The 17,746-nt window shown below is 39.4% G+C and overlaps 1 long non-coding RNA gene across 1 annotated transcript in view; it reads right to left on the reverse strand.

The window, feature by feature from the left end:
• Positions 1–5,572: 5,572 nt before the first annotated feature.
• LOC133276369 (uncharacterized) overlaps positions 5,573–17,746 on the reverse strand; it is a 40,321-nt gene continuing 28,147 nt past the window's right edge. Inside the window, exon 3 of the long non-coding RNA XR_009745850.1 lies at positions 5,573–6,159. This is a non-coding gene — a long non-coding RNA (uncharacterized LOC133276369). The remainder of the gene's footprint in view (positions 6,160–17,746) is intronic.

Genomic DNA, 17,746 nt, shown 5'->3' on the forward strand with positions numbered 1-17,746 from the left:
TGTAATTGCTTTGCCCACTTCTACAAGGGAAGCTGTTTAGCATGCAGCCATTCTGCACGGTAGTTTAGAACAGTAGAGCCAAATGAAATTATGGTGGGAGTTTTCAGCAGACAGGCTGTAATTATTCAGTTTGGAATTTGACCAGAGTGAAATAGAAGCTTGCCTACCAATAAATATACTTGAACTAACATGTTTTTGAAGTTTTTAAACAAAGAATATTAGCTGACAGTGAAAGTGCAAGATGGGGGCAGAAAATGTGTTGTTGTGGCATACGTTTAGTAGCTATACTGTGAGTTATTTAAACTCTCCTTCGCCTTGTTTTTCTTTCATCAAAAAGGAACAACTGAGTGGGGCATTACCACCTCTTACTCTCTTAATTTTTACCCTCTATTACCTTGGAAATGATGATCGGGTTGGCTGGAATATCTCAGATTCTTTCAGCTTCTGTTTGGTGCTCACTGGATTCTCATCTGTGACTCCAAAATGGCCCTGCCTGTGCAGAGCCAAATTCATTACTGTGGCAAGGACAATTGTGTGAGCATTTGTCTGGAGTGACTCTGCCTTGTGGAATTATTTCTAATTCTAGCAATTATTTCATTTTCAAAATAGGTTATCCGTAATATTTTTTATTTCAGCAAAGCATTTTCCCACGGCAAGTTATTGTACGGTGGCTGTGAGCTGCTCTTTTTGGACGGTCTCCTTGCTTAGGACTTTTGCATTGCTCATCAGGTCTGTGTGGAAACCACTAAGAAGAATAAACTGCCATAAGGGTATTTTACCTAACTGTGTTAGTTAACTAGTTTAGCCCTCATTATTAACTGTGATTCAGCAATCCAAAGCAATATTTCAGTTGTGAAACAGCGATGTAAAAGCAAGGTCTTGTGTTCACATTGAAGTTTTCCTCATAATTTTCACACCAGTATCCTTCTCGTGATTTTTGAAACTTACAAATTCTGTTGTCCGTTAATTTGTCCATTAGTTTTCGTTTATGGAAGAGAGTGAGACGGCATTAGCAATGCATAGGATGAGCCAACATACATGTATATATATATTTGTAGTGAGGCAGGTCAGAAGTGACAAAGGATTGATTTGCTCAGAGCTGACCTCAATTACTGGTCTGCTGCAAGGGATGTGCTAGGGCTAATTTTGCAGTAAGTGTCATGACACATGGAAGTGGTAATACGGGATGGGTTAACTAATGGGAAAATACGAAAGAGCGAAGAATGTGTAGAGAGGCAAACCCAGTAACCTCTCAGTCTCAGCTTTTGGCTATGCTTCAAAAACCCTCTGAAACTCTAAAGCTGAAGCCCTTGACACTATACTCAGCATAATTCAGGTTTTGTGACAAAAGTCGAATGCTTATCCAAAATCTCAGTATTTGCTGCAAACCTTACCAAGCTAGAAGGCTGTCTCTTCTTCAAAGGTTGGACCTTCATTGATGCTCTTCTCAGTCACGGATCTCTCAGGAGACAGGCTCAGAAGCTCTCAGGAGACAGGCAAGTGCTCTCCTTCATGCTTTGCTTCAGTCAGGAGCAGCGCAGGAACTCTTCCTGATGCTACTTACACAGTGATGGGATTTCTTTTTCTTTCTGAATGATCTAGAGAGAAGCATAAATTATAGCCATGGGCTCTATGTAAATGAGTCAGAAATATTCCTGAGTAGATGGAGCAGTTTTATAACTTTTGTGAAGCAGAACAAACTTGTGATGCTGCAGTCACACAGCTAAAAAAGGACTAAAATTCTTGCAGTCACCCTGAGAACATACCACACATACTTTCACACACAAAAAAATAGACATATAACCTTTTCCCCTTGCATTCCTTCATTTTCCCTACTATTTTACAAAGTATGTTTTCATAAAGGATAAAGCATGTTATGAATTTGTTACTCAGTTCAACACGTTGTCATTTTTTCTTGCATTACCTCCAACCAAGTACTTCTGCTTTTTAAATTTTCAATGAGCAACTAGGTGAGGTTTCTGTTTCTGGCACTGTGGTAGTCCTCTGAAGGCCTGTCACTGGCTGGAACCTGGCTTCACATATAATTAGAAGCACTGTGCTTCTAAATACTAAATTTGACCACCAAGATTCAGAAGCCCAATTCTATTATTTAAAGAAACTACATGGTTGCATTTGCTGTCCAGGTGGTGACCACAGTAGCTCACTGAAGTATTGGCTGTGCTTAGGGCTTCACACAGTTGAGCCCTAATTTACATTGCCATATATTCCACCATCTTCTTGGGCTGCGTGACAATGTCTAACCACCCTGTCTGGTTTTAAAGCTTTTCGAGATCTGTGTTGCTGATATTAATTCTGTTTATATTTACAGCACAACTGAGTCTCCAATTTACTCAAATCAGTAAGACAGCAATAGACTCCCTGTTACAAAGGAACACACAGTACAAAGAGCTCAGCTGGTGGTTGAAATATTCCAGTCATAAAAGTACTGCTAATTTAGCTAGGCAATAAATACATTAATTGAGAATATTTATGAAGATTTGTTTGTGCAGATGGCCAAAGACAATAAGAAAATGATATTTCCTTACTACACGAGGAGCTCATGTTTATCACATGCTAGTATGGCAGGTATTTACACTGTTTCCTTTCAGCATGTTACCTTTAGATCTCTAAGTTAGGGGCTTGGACCCAATTTTATCTCATCTGACTTAGGCATTTAAGCAAGCTGGGTAAATCAGAAAGCAGAGCTGTCCTATTTCCCCTAAGTAATCAAAGCAGGGTCGAGAGAGAGTGAGACAGAAGCAGAGAGGTTGGGGGTGGGGGGGGAGAAGAACACTTGTGAGATAAAGCTTTTGTGCCTTGCCATCTGAGTTGCCTTCTGGAGATTAGATACCTAATTCTCCATTGATCAGGGTGATTCAATTAAGTGCCTGATGTCATGCGGGAGGTATCTACATCACCCCTTAGAGTAGCCCACCTCTGTCCACAAATAGAGAAGGGCCTTCTAATTTACTCATCCAAAGTCTGATAATTAAAGTAAATCTCATGAATAGCTCTCACCAAGCCAGAACTGGTAAGAGGGAAGTTGGTTTGGGATTTATCCTTACCTCTCAGGTATTTGTCTCAAGGGAATAAAAATGAGGTGGACTTTGTACTACCTGGTCCCAGTCCTGTGCTTTTGTGAAAAGCAGCTTCATTTCACACAGGAGAGGTGTCTGTGAAAAAGGCACTTTTAGACCATACGTGTGTGATTTGCTGTCTTCTCAGGCTGACTTTTGCACTGCAACCCATGGAGAGGAAACACCACTTTCTACTACTTCAGTTACCTACACGGGAAGCTCTTCTGATCATCCTGCCATTAATTTCTTTCCAAAGTATATCTAATTGCAAGATATTATTGGGCACAGTAAAAGCTGAAGCAGGCCACATGGTTCTCAGCACTATATTATTCCTAGTAGATCACATGCTATTTTATAGGGGTTGGACGGCAAGGGCACTTTCAGTGCTGCAGGGTTTAAAATCCAACCATGTCTAGATCGTTTTGCAATTTCATTATGTCCTTAAGTAGATGTACTGAATGTGACTGTAACAGTTCTGTGCCTTCCATCACCACATATTTTTGGGCAAATCATCTATATTCTGCCAATGATATTCCCCCCCCCCCCCCGGCAAATCCTTTGTTGTGCAGCATTCCCACTCTTTTTTAACCACACTCATAAAAGCTCAATCAACCAGTTGTGCAACGGTATCTCTCCCACTCTAACCTCTGGTCTGGAAGGTTCTCAGAAAGAACACATATGCACTCTGAATTACATTCTGTCATTAAACAGTATTTTTATTACTTTTTTTTATCTCACAGGTTTTCTATAACATAAAAATTGAGACAGAACTTGAGTTATTCATAATATTTGTCCTGGAGATAAAATAAACTACAATACAGCTAAAGAGCTCTAAAATTCTGGGCATGTGATTTTACTGTCTTCCTCGTTACTCATGTGATGTGTTGAAACTGAATTTGGAGGAAATGAAAGTCAGGACTACTTGAAACTGAGTGCAAACAGTGACTCAAAAGGAAAATGGATTAAGCTGAGTGTTTTGACAACTTTTGAGGTAAAATTTGGGTCTAATAGGGAATGCAAAAACACTGACTTTCTGTTCCTTGTGCTGTCTTGAAAACAGTGTCGAAGAAAGCATTAGCACACAAAGCTTCCTCACAAAGAAAGGCTGGCAAAAATTCAGAAGTCATTATTTATTCAAGTTATCATTAATTCAGAAACATTTTCTGATTTTTTTTTCTTCTTTGTTGCATAGTGGTTAGCAAAGTATCAGAGGTGGAGGAAGAAATATTGCGTAACTGTGCTGAAGAGAGCCAACAACCACTTCAGTTCAGTGCCATGCAGGCTGATGCTGATTTAACCTCCCTTATTGTTCCTAACATTGTTCTCGATCATATTAAAACATGATAGCATCAAAAATGCACAGACATCTGTCACCTAATTTCTCTAAATCACTTTACAAATCTGTTCTTATTAGATACCTTTTTTCTTTCTTTTCTTTTTTTTAAGTAGTAATTGGCTGGATATTTTAATCATTCCAATGTATTCTATGTCCCAGTTAATAAAAGCCTTGCAAGAGCATGTATGTTGATCTCAAGATCATGTAATGTTGAAAGATGCAGATCTGGTTCTAAAAATTAAGCTTTTCATTATCTCTGAGCAAGAATAGCAGAAAAAGACTTTTCTGTCTTTTTTTTGAGGTACCAAAGTACACAGACCTTGACCTGAAAGGCAGTTCAAATTCATTCTCCCAAGAAGCTTTAATGACTGACCTCCAGCTGCTAAGTATAGGAGTACTGGTTTTGTAACAATTTGTATTTGTATTTGTAACAAAACCAAGTATTGATTTTGTTCTTTTTTTTAATGTGGATACTTGTTGAGTAAATGGCTTGAGACTACTCCTTTACTTCATATAAGCTACTAAGAACCTCCTAAAATTCATGCAATACATAACACATGAATAATGTGGAAGAGATTAGCACGCCCTAGCATGTACTGCCAAACCCCACTGGAGTCAAAAATGAGGAACTAACACTAACTTTCAGGTAACGACAAATCATATGCAAATAAAAGAGAAAGTATCATACTTTCTAACTAACCCACACTACCACTTATACTGTGACTTCTTTCTGAGTAATGTAGAATAATATATATCATCCTTGCTCTTTGGCTTTTCTTGCAATAAATGGTTTTGTGATTACAGAATAGAGGAACAAAAAACAAATCTAGTAGACATTCAGTTGAAGGAAATGGATCAGGTCTGAACAACCTACAGAGCCTAACAATTTCTTTCCACTCAAGACTTCAAAGAATTCCAGACACTTAACAAGACTCTGCCTACATACTTCTTGGAAGACTAATCTCAAATTGCAGTAATGCTCAAACTGAAACACCACAGTGAGAATTGTCATTAAAATTATTTTTCTTCATTGGCATTACCTTGTTGGTGGACCCTACAGTGCCAATCCTCCCCTCAAAGAAAGCCTGCTGCTTCTTATGGAAAGAAAACAGACAGATGAACAGTACTGTTATGAAACTCTCTGTTGAGCATGCAGTGTTTGACGTACTTAATTGGTTGCTTATTGTTTGTATTAGCTAAATTGTATGGTACACAGAGTACATGCATCCCTCAGTACAAACTGTGAACAGTCATATCCAAGTCACAGGCAGTCTTCTTTTCAATCACAGAGTGAGGAGTTTTCCCAGATGGCACATCCTTCACCAAAGAACTCCACAGATTGATCATCAGCAACAGTGGGAGGGAGGATTTGTAAGCAAATGGGACCAAGACAGCAGCCATCATAGGCTGATAATCTGAAGAGGCAGGTAGATGCTTTGAACCAGCTGGAAACTTGCTGCCTTTCTCTGATTAGAATGGTTAGCTACTCACTTCCTCCATCTCTTTGTTTCTCACCTTCCCCCTTATTTCCTCCCAGCTTGTTCATTCTGTGCTGTCTTTCCTTTGCCAGTTTCAGCTGGGGTGATGTGCATATTCCCCAGTTTTTCCTGTCTGCCCCTTTTCTCTGTTACTGACTGCTCTGCCTTTCCCTGGACTGCGTATCATTTCAGACGTTGCAGGCCTCCAATCTGCCATCATGCTTTTGCTAGTTTATGCACTCTTAGTTTTATCACTCCTCTGCTCACACTGAGAAAAAAAAAAAAAAAAGCATACAGGAGCAAGCAAATTAACAATTTTAGCTTCTTATTTATTTCTGGTTTTGTTTCTGAATTCTTTATTTATCTCCTATTTTTTAGCATAAAGGACAAACTACATTGGAGACACATAAAATGTTATGTTTTGGCATTAAATCACTCACAAAAGCTATTTGTTGTTCCATATAATCTTCTGACATTCATAAAATACCTTAAACAAAACTCAGTCCCTTCCTTCTTACATCACACCTGCTTACTTCTCAAGCAAACAAATTGTATTTCCAATGGTCCTAAGTGAATAACTTCTTTGGCACAAACAAAGGGCAAATACAAAGGTACAAAATTACAGTTGATGAGGCTGTAAGAAGTAGTAATTCAGGGAAAAAAGGCAAGGTAGAAAAAGAAGGCAGAGATGTGCAAGCAGGTGAGGTGCATACTTTATTTGAACAAGCTCATCTAAATGTAATAGTGTCTGAAAGTCTTAAAAATGAGTTTCCAGAGGCAAGATTTTTGCTTGGTTCTGACCAAAGCAACCCGAAATGTTGTTTTTTAGAAATGTTATTTTCCCAACAAGATTAAAAATAGAAGAACAAATTGTTTCAGGGAATTCTCCACTGAATTATGCCCCATACTTTGTTATTCTGGTGAAGGCAGTTAGAGGAAAAGAAAAAAATTTTTTTTTTTCACCCCAAGAAGACTTAATACTTTGAACTAAAGAGGAAGAATATTTCCTACAAATATCTAGCTTATGAAATGCTCAACTTAGACTCTAATATTGAAAGCTTTTCACAAGAGCCACAGCTTCTTTTAAGCTGACCTGTTCCTACAAATTGCTCCTGAAATTTGAAGTTGCTACTACAAGGGGTGGATGAAAAGAAGACCTCAGTAACATATGGTGCAACCTTTGCTTTCCAGGCTTGAATTTTACTGCTAAGACTTTTGACTTCCATAGCTGTCACTTCCCACCTGAGCTGTGAGCTTGAGTCTGGGTTTCACTCTGGCAGAAGCTCCAAAGTTGGCAAGATGGGTAATGAAGACAGAACCGTGAACTTGATGATTTTGCAAGATTTCTTAGGGTTTCTTTTTGTGTTTGTTTTTTTTTTTTTAATATCAAAACTTTTCAGATATGTACCATGCTGGTCATTTCTACAAGAAATAAATAATAATAATAATAATAGCCAAACCACCCACTCTCTCTCCCCATGCTTTTAAGGGTGCAGAGAACCAAGTCTACTGCTTTGTCAAGACACAACTTCTCCCAGTGTATGATTTTCCTTTGGTAGACATAGATGACTAAGAAGGATTCAGCAAGAAATGCAATTAGATTGTCAATAACAGACTTCATCAATAGGAAATAAAGGTGCAAATACTTTATAGAGGTTATTTTTGCCTGCTTTCAACAATCCACAGAAAAACAATGTGTTATTGGTGATTTGATTTACCGACCTACTTTGCAATATTCTGCAGAAAGCTGCCTGTAGACGTTGAATTAGATTCTTTCAGGTGATTCTTTCAGGTGATTCTTTCAGGTGATTCTTTCAGGTGATTCTTTCAGGCTTTTCTTCTTGTGCGCATAAACATTTAAATATGATACTGACGCACACACACAAAATCTGTTTCAACACTAATTGGTGGCAAAACTTTATTAATGCAAGATCTGGTCTTTGCAAATTGGTAGAAGTGTCTGCAAACAAGAAAGATGTTATAAGCAAAAAGCAGTAAAAGACTTGGCAGTGGATAAAACTACAGCTATCTTTAGACTTCTCCTTTTAAAGCTTATGTGGGCATTAAAATGTGATGGAAGCTGCAGACCCTTGCCTTACATCTACCTAAGAAAGCTGTTAGTTCCAACCTCCATGCCTAAGTATCCTTTAACCTGTGATACGATTTCCCTAAGATTACATCTGAGGGACAGGGACTCACTGCTATTGTTATTTTACTGAAGGAGAACTGAACTAAAAAGGAGTTGAGTAACTTCTCCATGGGCCTGCAGGGAGTTTCTATCAGGGTAGATATTTGAAGCTAGGCTTAGTGCTTTAAATACTAGGTCATGTTTCTCCTGCTGGACTCAGAGTTACCACATCTTCACAGCTGTGTGGGCAGAAGAAATCACTGTATTTGTCCCTGGAGCAGTGCATGACAGAAGTGTTCCAACTAACACTGGAGGCAGGAAGCAAAATAAAAATCTACCAAATGCATAGCATAGCAGGAAAATAATTAAATAAAAGAATGCTTTTTAAATTCATGCCCATAACAGTAATTTCAGGTATTGCTTAGAGCAGTAGTTCACACTGGATACGACAGGAACAAAAGATAACATTGGAAATGTGATTTTTAAGTAGATTATGTACCCTTCAGCATGCCAGTACTATTGTACTGTTCAGTTTTTCCAGTGACGCTTTCCAGGAAGCGTCTATCCAAATCAGTGCATTCACTCAGCATTCTGTTCAGAGAACCCTTCATAGGCTGGTCTTGCTTCCTGCCAGAATCAAGCATTGCAACAGCTCCACTACAAACACCTCTTAGATTTTTTAATTTCAAAAGAACAATAAATAAATAAAATCCTCTTTCACACAGCTCAGCTTTTCAGTCTCAAGTCCTCATCCTTCTTTATAAAGTCAGAAGTTAAATGTCTCCCCTTCTTCTGACTTGGAAGCCTATTTAAATGCAGAAGCTTGAACTTGGGTGTCAGGGCTGTGTCCTAATATCTGTATATAATTTCTTTATGAAGCAGGACCATGTGCTCCTCTAGACCTAAGTAAGGCTGATAGACTCTCATACGTCACCTGGGTCATCATATAAGCTCTTCTGCAAACACAGACTCTTGTGTCTCATTTGGAAGGCTCCATGGGATATCATACCTGTCACCTCAAAATGTGTACCAATGCACTACAAGAAGTTTGACAAAAATCAAAGAAAGTAAAGCAAGATGTTAAAGTGCTGCACAATGGATCAGATCCAGAGTATGAAGTTTTTTCTAAACTAGTGAAGTAAGGTCTGTGGTCTCATTATTTGACTGTTGCCTCTGCTATATTTTTCTGTTTTCTTTCTGTAAATAGAAGGATGCTACTAACAGCCATATAACTCATTCTGGTTTATGACCTAGTGGAAGAAGTCAGCTGTAATACTTTATAGCACCAAAGCAGAATATTTTTGCATGTGGTTCTGTTACACTGATTATCCACACTATAAGAACCATAAATCAATATCTAGTACAACTTAAAACATTTCAAGGTAAACAATTACACATTATTTCTCTCTGCAAAGAGATAAAAAGAAGTCAGAAATGCCTCTGCATTTGATCTGCAAGGCATTTAATTTTAGCATCAATAAACATAAAAGAATTTCCTTAATTTATTTCTTCTGATTTATATAACTCTGTGTGTGTGTGCGCATATATGTATATATTATATATAGAACACGTATTTGAACAAGAAATACAGCTTTATTTTCTTTCACTGACATCTATGAGAGAAGATATTTGCCAGGGAAAAGTGGTAAGGTAACAGTCTGAAATAAAGCACGAAGACTAAAAGCTTTGAAAATAGGTAACTTCTGGTAAGGTCATTTTAGATTAGAAGAGACAGCCTACCTTCCCAAAGCCTCCTGAGGCTCAATGTAAAACAAATAATTTCCATGAAGCAACCAGGCAATTATCACTTGCAATGCCATCTCTCCAACCATGGTTATATGTACAGAGTCAGAATTTATCTACAGTGCAGTCATGAAGTCAGGATTGCATTAGCTATAGATATGGTAGAAGTAAAGATGAGTATCAGTTGATGTCCTAGGTTACTGAAATGAGGCTACAGCAAGGGTCAAATGTTACAAAGGCACAGAACCATAGAATCATAGAATGCTTTGGGTTGTAAGGGACCTTCAAAGGCCACCTAGTCCAACTCCCCTGCAATGAGTCAGGGACATCTTCAACTCGATCAGGTTGCCTAGAACCACATCCACCCTGGCCTTGAATGTCTCCAGGAATGGTGCATCTATCATCTCTCTGGGCAACCTGCTCCAGTGCTTCACCACCCTTACTGTAAGAAATTTCTTCCATGTATCCAGCCTGAATCTCCCCTCTTTTAGTTTAAAACCATCACCCCTCATCCTGTCACAACAGGACCTGCTAAGTCTTTCCCCATCTTTCTTTTAAAGAACTGAAAGGCTCCAATAAGGTCTCCCCAGAGTCTTCTCTTCTCCAGGCTGAATAACTGCAGCTCCCTCAGTTGTTCCTCACAGGAGAGGAGCTCCATCCCTGTGATCATTTTTGTGGACCTCCTCTGGACTCTCTCCAGCAGGTCAATATCTTTCCTGTACTGAGGTCTCCAGAGCTGGATGCGCTGATACAGCCCAAGATATGATTGTCCTTGTGGGATGCAAGCACACATTGACAGCTCATATCCAATCTTTCATCCAGCATCCCCAAGTACTTTTTCTCTGGGGTACTCTCAATCCCTTCATTCCCCAGCCTGCACTGATGCTAGGGGTTGCCCCAGCCGAGGTGCATGACCTTGCAGTTGGCCTTGTTGAAACCTCATAAGGTTCTCTTGGGCCCACCCCATGAGCTTGTCTGAGTCACTCTGGATGGCATGTATGTGGCAACTACATGTATTGTAACATCTTCTAAAACATCACCTTTTGCTTTGCTTGCCCCAGAGAGCAAAGAGCTTGGTATAACATGTAAATGACAGGTTACATATGATTTAAGCATATACACAGCTGAGCATGTGAGATAAAAACATCTACTTAGTAAGTGATTTATGTTTCAAGACATATTTAGGTTTTGCAAGGAGAAATGAGAAGGCTCCCCAGAAAACATGCAATTGTGTTATTTTTGTAATAAATTCTTAATTCATTTTTTTTCCCCAGAGAGAATTCAGAACCTTGCAGGACTGTTTGTGGGTCAGAAATGGCCTCTTAATGGGCAAGCCGACCAAATAACATACTAGCCATGAGGGCAGCTGCCACTCCCAGCTATTCACCTCTTTGGTAGCCTGGAAAATAGCAGTTTTGTTCAGGCTTTCTTGGCTTTTACATATGCTTTAGTAAACAGCGAATGACAACTTCAAGCTGTTTACCCAGAATAGCCAAATGGTGTCTGTCACAATAGTGGGAAATACTATATTACCTTATTAAGTTATCATTTCTGTTAACAAACTCATGCCCTGGTTGCAGTAAACAGCAGTGCAGGAAGAGTAGAAATCAGCAGAAAATATGGAGAAAAATATATCTTATTACCTAGAAAAGGTTAACACCGACCAGTGAAGGCCATGCAGTTAATTGGGTATTGGAAGTGAGTAGTTAGAAAATGTAAGAGCAAATTAAAAAAGGAAACAATTCAATCAACATTAGCATTCTGTAGAAAGATTTCTAGTAACCTGAAGAAATGTTGCCCCTATGGGGTGAGCTCCTACAGACTTGGAATGAAAAACTGTTGTGTCGGGACTATGGAAATGCTTCCATGTTACTTGTGCAAAAAGTATTCATTAGTTTGGAAAAAAAACCCAACCAAACAGCAGGAATGAATATTGATCTGTAGGGTATTCCACAAAGACAAAAATGCCCCTTTTCAGTGTGTGTGAGCCGCTACCAAAGCTTTGTAAGAGAAACTGAGAGGTATTAATAGAACGTTGGGAGCTGATCACAGGCATGAACCTGATGATGAAATACAGGGAAGCATTCCAGTTTTGTGGGGAAGAGAAAGACGTATGAAAACCTGTTAGGGCTACCTTGTTTTCCTGCCAGGGCCAGCTAACAAGCCATGAACCACAGCTACAGCAATGTAACTAAAAGAGACTGAACACTGGATGCTTAGCTCTTGATCAGTCTGGGGACAGAGCCAGGATATGAAATTGAGAAGAGAGGGAGAATAGAGTGCAGTGCACTACAGCTTCAGATTTTCAAGTAACAGCAGGAGATTTTGGAAGACTGCTAGTATTAGAAGATTGATAGCATAAACTACAAGAAAGCTGGAATCCTGGTAGTTATGGTGCATTTTTTTGAAGTACAAAGCTGAGACGTGCTCTAATGTGTTGCCACATTTCAGATTTTAATAAAAGCCATTGGTTTCTGTGGTTTCAAATTCCCTTCTTTCCCTTCCCCATTTCTAATTAATTTTGAACATATTCTGGATTTCCTGGAAAGTAGCGTTTTCCTACAACACTGATGCTTACACAAAGATAGGAAGGAGAGAGCTATGCTTGTATTAAGCAATGCTAACAACATTTGAGGCATTGAAGGAGGCCACTAACACTCATTTTCTGGGAAGTGGTAGAGAGGAAGGTCTCACCATTTTTCAGTGAATCAGAAACAAGTCTGGTAAAGTTCCATGTAAAAGGGAATCATCAGAGATTTGGGAACTCTCAGCTCCCTAGGCCTGAGCCACATCCCTGTTCCATGTTGGGGCAATGATGATGTTGTTAGCCATCTGTGTGTGGCAGAGGAGCTGCAGGGAAATCCTTCCTCAGGCCCTGGTCTGGACAGCTGGAGGAACATGATTCAAAAAGGCAGGAATATGTCATCTAGTCACAGCTTGAAATGCCAGGCAACAGTCACAGCAGAACAAGCTCTGTGTCTGACAATACCAGGAGTGCTCTTCTGATATCCCAAAAACACTTCACTCGCCATCCTACTCAGAAGTGAGTTTTTCAGCACTACAACACTACTTAAAAATAGTTTGACTGACAAACATCTGCATTCAGCACAAGAGATGCAGACTTCAGAAACTGACTATGCCACTAGAGAAAGTGTCTGTTTTTGCAGACAGAGATCAAGAGAGACTGCATGTATATGTGTATGCCTCACCTACAGAGTTACAAGCATTTCAGGATTATACTGAAACCTCACACATAAGACCAACAAAGAGGGGAACTCCATATGAGGAACAGCAACAGTTGTATGGCAGGATTTATCTCACCTATCTTTAGACATGCAGAGCGTAGGCGTCTCCATCTGAGCTAGCCAGCCGGTGCTCCTGTTATAGCCAATGGAGAGAAATACGCACTTTCAGCGCCTGATTTATCTGCTTTATTTTAGATTACATCTACATTACAAAGAGATGACATGCATCCTAGAAATGCCAGTTTCTTTATATAGGCTATGAAAGGACCTTGAGGTGACTAACTTAATAAACATAAATTTGAATGTTCACTAAACCAAGAAGTAAAAAAGTGCAACACCCCCCCCCCCCTTTTTTTTTGCAGGGTTTTGTTCATTTGTTTGGTCTGGTTTGTTTTGTTTTTAGTTTTAATGCTAGCCTTTTTTTTGTTCAGTTACAGCATGGTCCCATAAAAAACATGGTGCATGTGACAAGGCCTGTGAGGCCACAACTGTCTTAAATCATGTTGCTACAGAACTGTTCTGTGTCATGAAACCATGACTGCGATCTTAATCCTACATGGGGATTTAGATACAACCTTTACAAATTGAAAATGAGGTAGATTAGCCCATCAAACAAGGCAGAGGTTTGTTTAGCTCAACATGAATGGATTTGGGAATCTACACCCGTTACCTAAGTGGTTATCCAACTGACCACCATATCCCTAGGGCCAAGTAGCTGGTCTGGTTTAAAATGGGTATCTGGCTAATAAATGCATTATTTGTATTTTTCTAACAGTGATAGCTATAGATGTAAAACATCTGAAAAAATGGAAAAAAGTTCTTATCCCTAATTATTTTGTTCTGTTAAAGCAGACCAACATGAATCCTCCCACGCGTGTAGCATGAGAGATACATGTGAGCAACTCAACATAAATTTCAGTGCTTAGTTTTCCCATAGGAGGATTAAAATGCTCAGTTAGTGGCCTTCAGCTTTCTTGTGTGGTTTTTGTTCCTCCTCCCTCAGGGAGACTTTTGATACACTTGGTTAGGCAAGCAAGGTAAATGTTGCTTGCCTGCCCACTGACAGCCCTTCCTGCCCTGCCCATCCAGCACCATCCATCAGCTGATCTGTGATACGTGGTGCATTGCAAAGCCAACACACGGCAGAATGTGCCTTGTGCTTCTTCATTTACAATCTGTATTGTGGGGCAGATACAGGAGCTCGTTCCCTCTAGCTAATTATTAGCAGATTTACTCATCTTGTTTCTAAATTAAACCTATGATAAGGTGCATGCAGTAGCAATGTAATTGCAAAACTAGAGAAACACCAGAAAATCCTCATTATTCAGTACTTTGTTTCCATTCTCACACATTAAAAGTTACTTCTCCCTGGATATTTTTTCTGCCTTTCAGTATCACAGATTCAATGCCCAAGACACAATTATTTATGAGAGAAAGGCCAGGGTCTGAGCCTAAAGCAGAGGAAGAACAAGTTTTGACTGGGGATGCACCTTATCTGGATGGCAAATAATTTTAAGAGGTTTCTTTCTTCTGTTTTCCCTCAGTTTTGTCTCCCTTTTCTTATGGTAAGAGTTGGTGCCCCACCAGTTGGGCCAGTTTGTCTTTTTTTTTTTTTTACATGACTTCCCTGTAAAACAGTCTTCTGGAAAGATTCAGCTTAAAAGCATCATTTACACCCCTTCCTTATTGTAGAGCTGCTGTAAAAACAATATGTAAGTACTTCCTGGTTCTCCAGGTCTGTGATGAGCGAGGCCGAAGTCGCTCTAGTAAACGCAACCAGCCATCATTTTAACCAGCCATTATTTTACCTATAAACTGAACACATCTTAGAACCAAATGATATCAACAGTAACTGCAGGCTCCTGCAATGTTGTTTTACAAAATCATTTTACTGTCTACTACATCTGAAATAGTTTTTTGTTTTTTTTTTAATAACATGATTTAAAACCTGCTTGAGGTGCATCAAGTGAATAATAGGCTAGAAGCCAAAATATGCCAAAGGTATTAAAATTTACATTAAGCAGAGGTTTGCAGGAAGCTCTGGACTATAAAATGTTTCTGATTAAAGTGTGGTTCTGGGTTGAAAAGTGTGTATGAAAATATGAAATACGGCACCTGTTTGATGTTTGCTCTAGAGATTAAGAATTTTAACCATAGCCTTCTCCCTGTTTCTGCTGCAAAGCTTTCTCAGGTACAGAAAAGTAATTTGATTTTCTTTGCATTCCTGTATTGTTACAATTATGAATGCATTGTTAAATGCAGGGCTTGATCTGTCCTCTGAATTGCTGCTGTTTGTTTGTACTACTTGCAAGTACTGTGTACTTATTAACACCTTGATTGCGTGCTAATAATCAAGGATCAGGTTTTCATTGTTCCAGTATCTGCCTGGGAGACCTCAGGTTTAAATAAACAATATAAACATGGGGAAAACAGAAACATGAGAAAATGGAATGATTTGCTCTGTGTCTTGCAAGGGGGGCAGAAGGTCCAAAGTAGGAGTAACAATCAGGTCTCCTGCCTCCAGCTCTAGGACTTACTCACTGGAAAATATTATCTTCTGAGTATATCTAACAACATATAGTCCTTGACCAAAGCAGTTTACAATAAGCACAATATGAAAGCAAAACCCGGAGGCTGGGGGGAAGAACTAGGGCTGCAATGAGGTACATTACCTAGCAATTTGCTTAAAGTGTCTTTGTGTTGTTTCCTATAATTTCTTATTCTTTTCTTTTTCCCATCTCCTTCTCACCTCTTGTTTTCCAGTGGCACAGTCTCTCCCATTCTCTTGAGATCATCTAACTTACCTGTAAGGCAGCACAACCTGCCAAGATGGCAGAAATTTATTCTCCACAGACTGCTTTCTAGCCAGGAGGGTGAGTGAGCTGTCTCACTGAGGGGGTAGGGAAACATCAACCTTGCTACAAGACATGTGTGGAAGAGCAGAAGAGCCTAGAAAAACTGGCAATGAAAAGCTGTTAGAGCAGCTCCATCTTCCTTGTCAAACATCACCAAAATTATGGCATTAATTAATTTTTACTTCTCTGGTATTGCTATTATTAATGATGATTACGATTGCTCAGGAGAGCAAAGAGAACACCCAGCTGTCCCTCCTGACATCTATCATTAGCTTTGGAGAAATCCCTCTCTTGAGAATTATCACTGCTAGTGATGGTATGAGAGCAAGAAAAGAACCAGGCTTTATTTCCAGTCCCAGGTGAGTTTTGTAGAGATGGAAGTTCATTAAACCACTTTGTGAAAGGAGCCTATTTCATCCTGAAGTCATTCAGACATGCAGCTATTGAACCCTAAGGTACGACTGCTGTCGTTTTTCAAAATGTAAGTATTTCTCTAGGTATCTGCACCTATTCTGAAGTATTCTAGTTTGGGGAAACTCATGCTCAACGAAATGGATATCGGCTGGTTTGGATTATTATCAGTGTTGTTGTTATCCTCAGATTTAACTTGTTGTTTAAGAAAGCAAGGGTAAAAACTGGCCTGCTTAGAAGGCAACTGGGAAACTTTATTGAAGTGACAAACTGTGTGACAGCTAAGGAAATAGGCTTTTATGCACAGGGAAACAAGTGTTAAAGGCAAAATCACACAAGGCTTATTAAAATCGTATTGAGTGTTGGCAGTGAGTAAGTGCAGATGGCTTTCTGAAAGCAGCTTCCTGATGGTTAAAAGAATAGAAAAGAAAAAAAAAAAAACAAAAACAATTAACAAATTGCAATGATTGTTGAGGTAGAGATGTGGGAAGATGGACAAAAGAAATTACTGTGTGTCAGGGCAAATTTGCTAGTTGGCAATGATGTTGCTTAGAAATGATGTAGGTGAATGCACATTTTCAAGTTCTCAGCTGCCGGCTGCCAAGAATGAAAGTCGCACATCTGGCTAATAAAATGGATTTGTTCTTGATTATTCAGTTTCTAGTGGTGTTAGCTAAAGATTTAAAATTCTGGAAGAAAGGAAAAAAAGGTTTTATCCCCAAGGACTCTCTTCTATAACACAGACAAACATCGATCTTCCTACATCCATGTAATATCCATCAGCAGTTCCTTGTAAATGTCGATGCTTCCTTAGAAAGGTTTTGACGTAGGAGGATTGGAGTGCCTCTTTATGGCCTCCAGCTTTCTTGTGTTTTTGTTCTTGCCCCTACTCCCCCAGGGAGATTTTTGATACACTCTTTTGCTCTGGCCAATGAGGAATGAATTCTTCATCTGTCTCCTGCAGGCCCTTGCTGCCCTGCCCATCCAGCACCATCCATCCTCTGATCTGTGATACCCTGAGCAGTGGAAAGCTGACATGGTCTAGGTACCACGTGGCTGGTATTCCAGATAAATGTGTGGGGCAAGACAGAACTGGGAGGATAAGGTGCATGGGGTTGAGGAGCTAGGGTAAAGTGTGTGAAGAGAAGGAAAAGAGGGGCTGGGATTCTTAAAAGTTGCACAAAAGTATTGGAGATCAAGGTGATAACACTGGGGTGAAGGTCCTGGCTTAAATCTGGAAGACATTTGGTAAAGGAATATATGTAGATGAAATTGTTCAGCATAGGGTTTGACAGTTCATTTGGACACAGTGCAGCTCATTTACTTTTTAAAGAATTATATAGGGCCAAATCTCAAATGTCTCTTGAACTATTGGCTCTCTTTAGAGGTCCAGCCTCATTCCTTATTCCCATTTTGGATTCCAGTTTCTGATTCCCAGTGATACAACACTTGCATGCTTATGCAGGTCAGTTG

Source organism: Pezoporus flaviventris, unplaced genomic scaffold (genome assembly GCF_033815535.1).
Source record: "Pezoporus flaviventris isolate CSIRO_AGI_PZ_B2104156 unplaced genomic scaffold, CSIRO_AGI_Pfla_v1 ptg000045l, whole genome shotgun sequence".
NCBI lineage: Eukaryota > Metazoa > Chordata > Aves > Psittaciformes > Psittacidae > Pezoporus > Pezoporus flaviventris.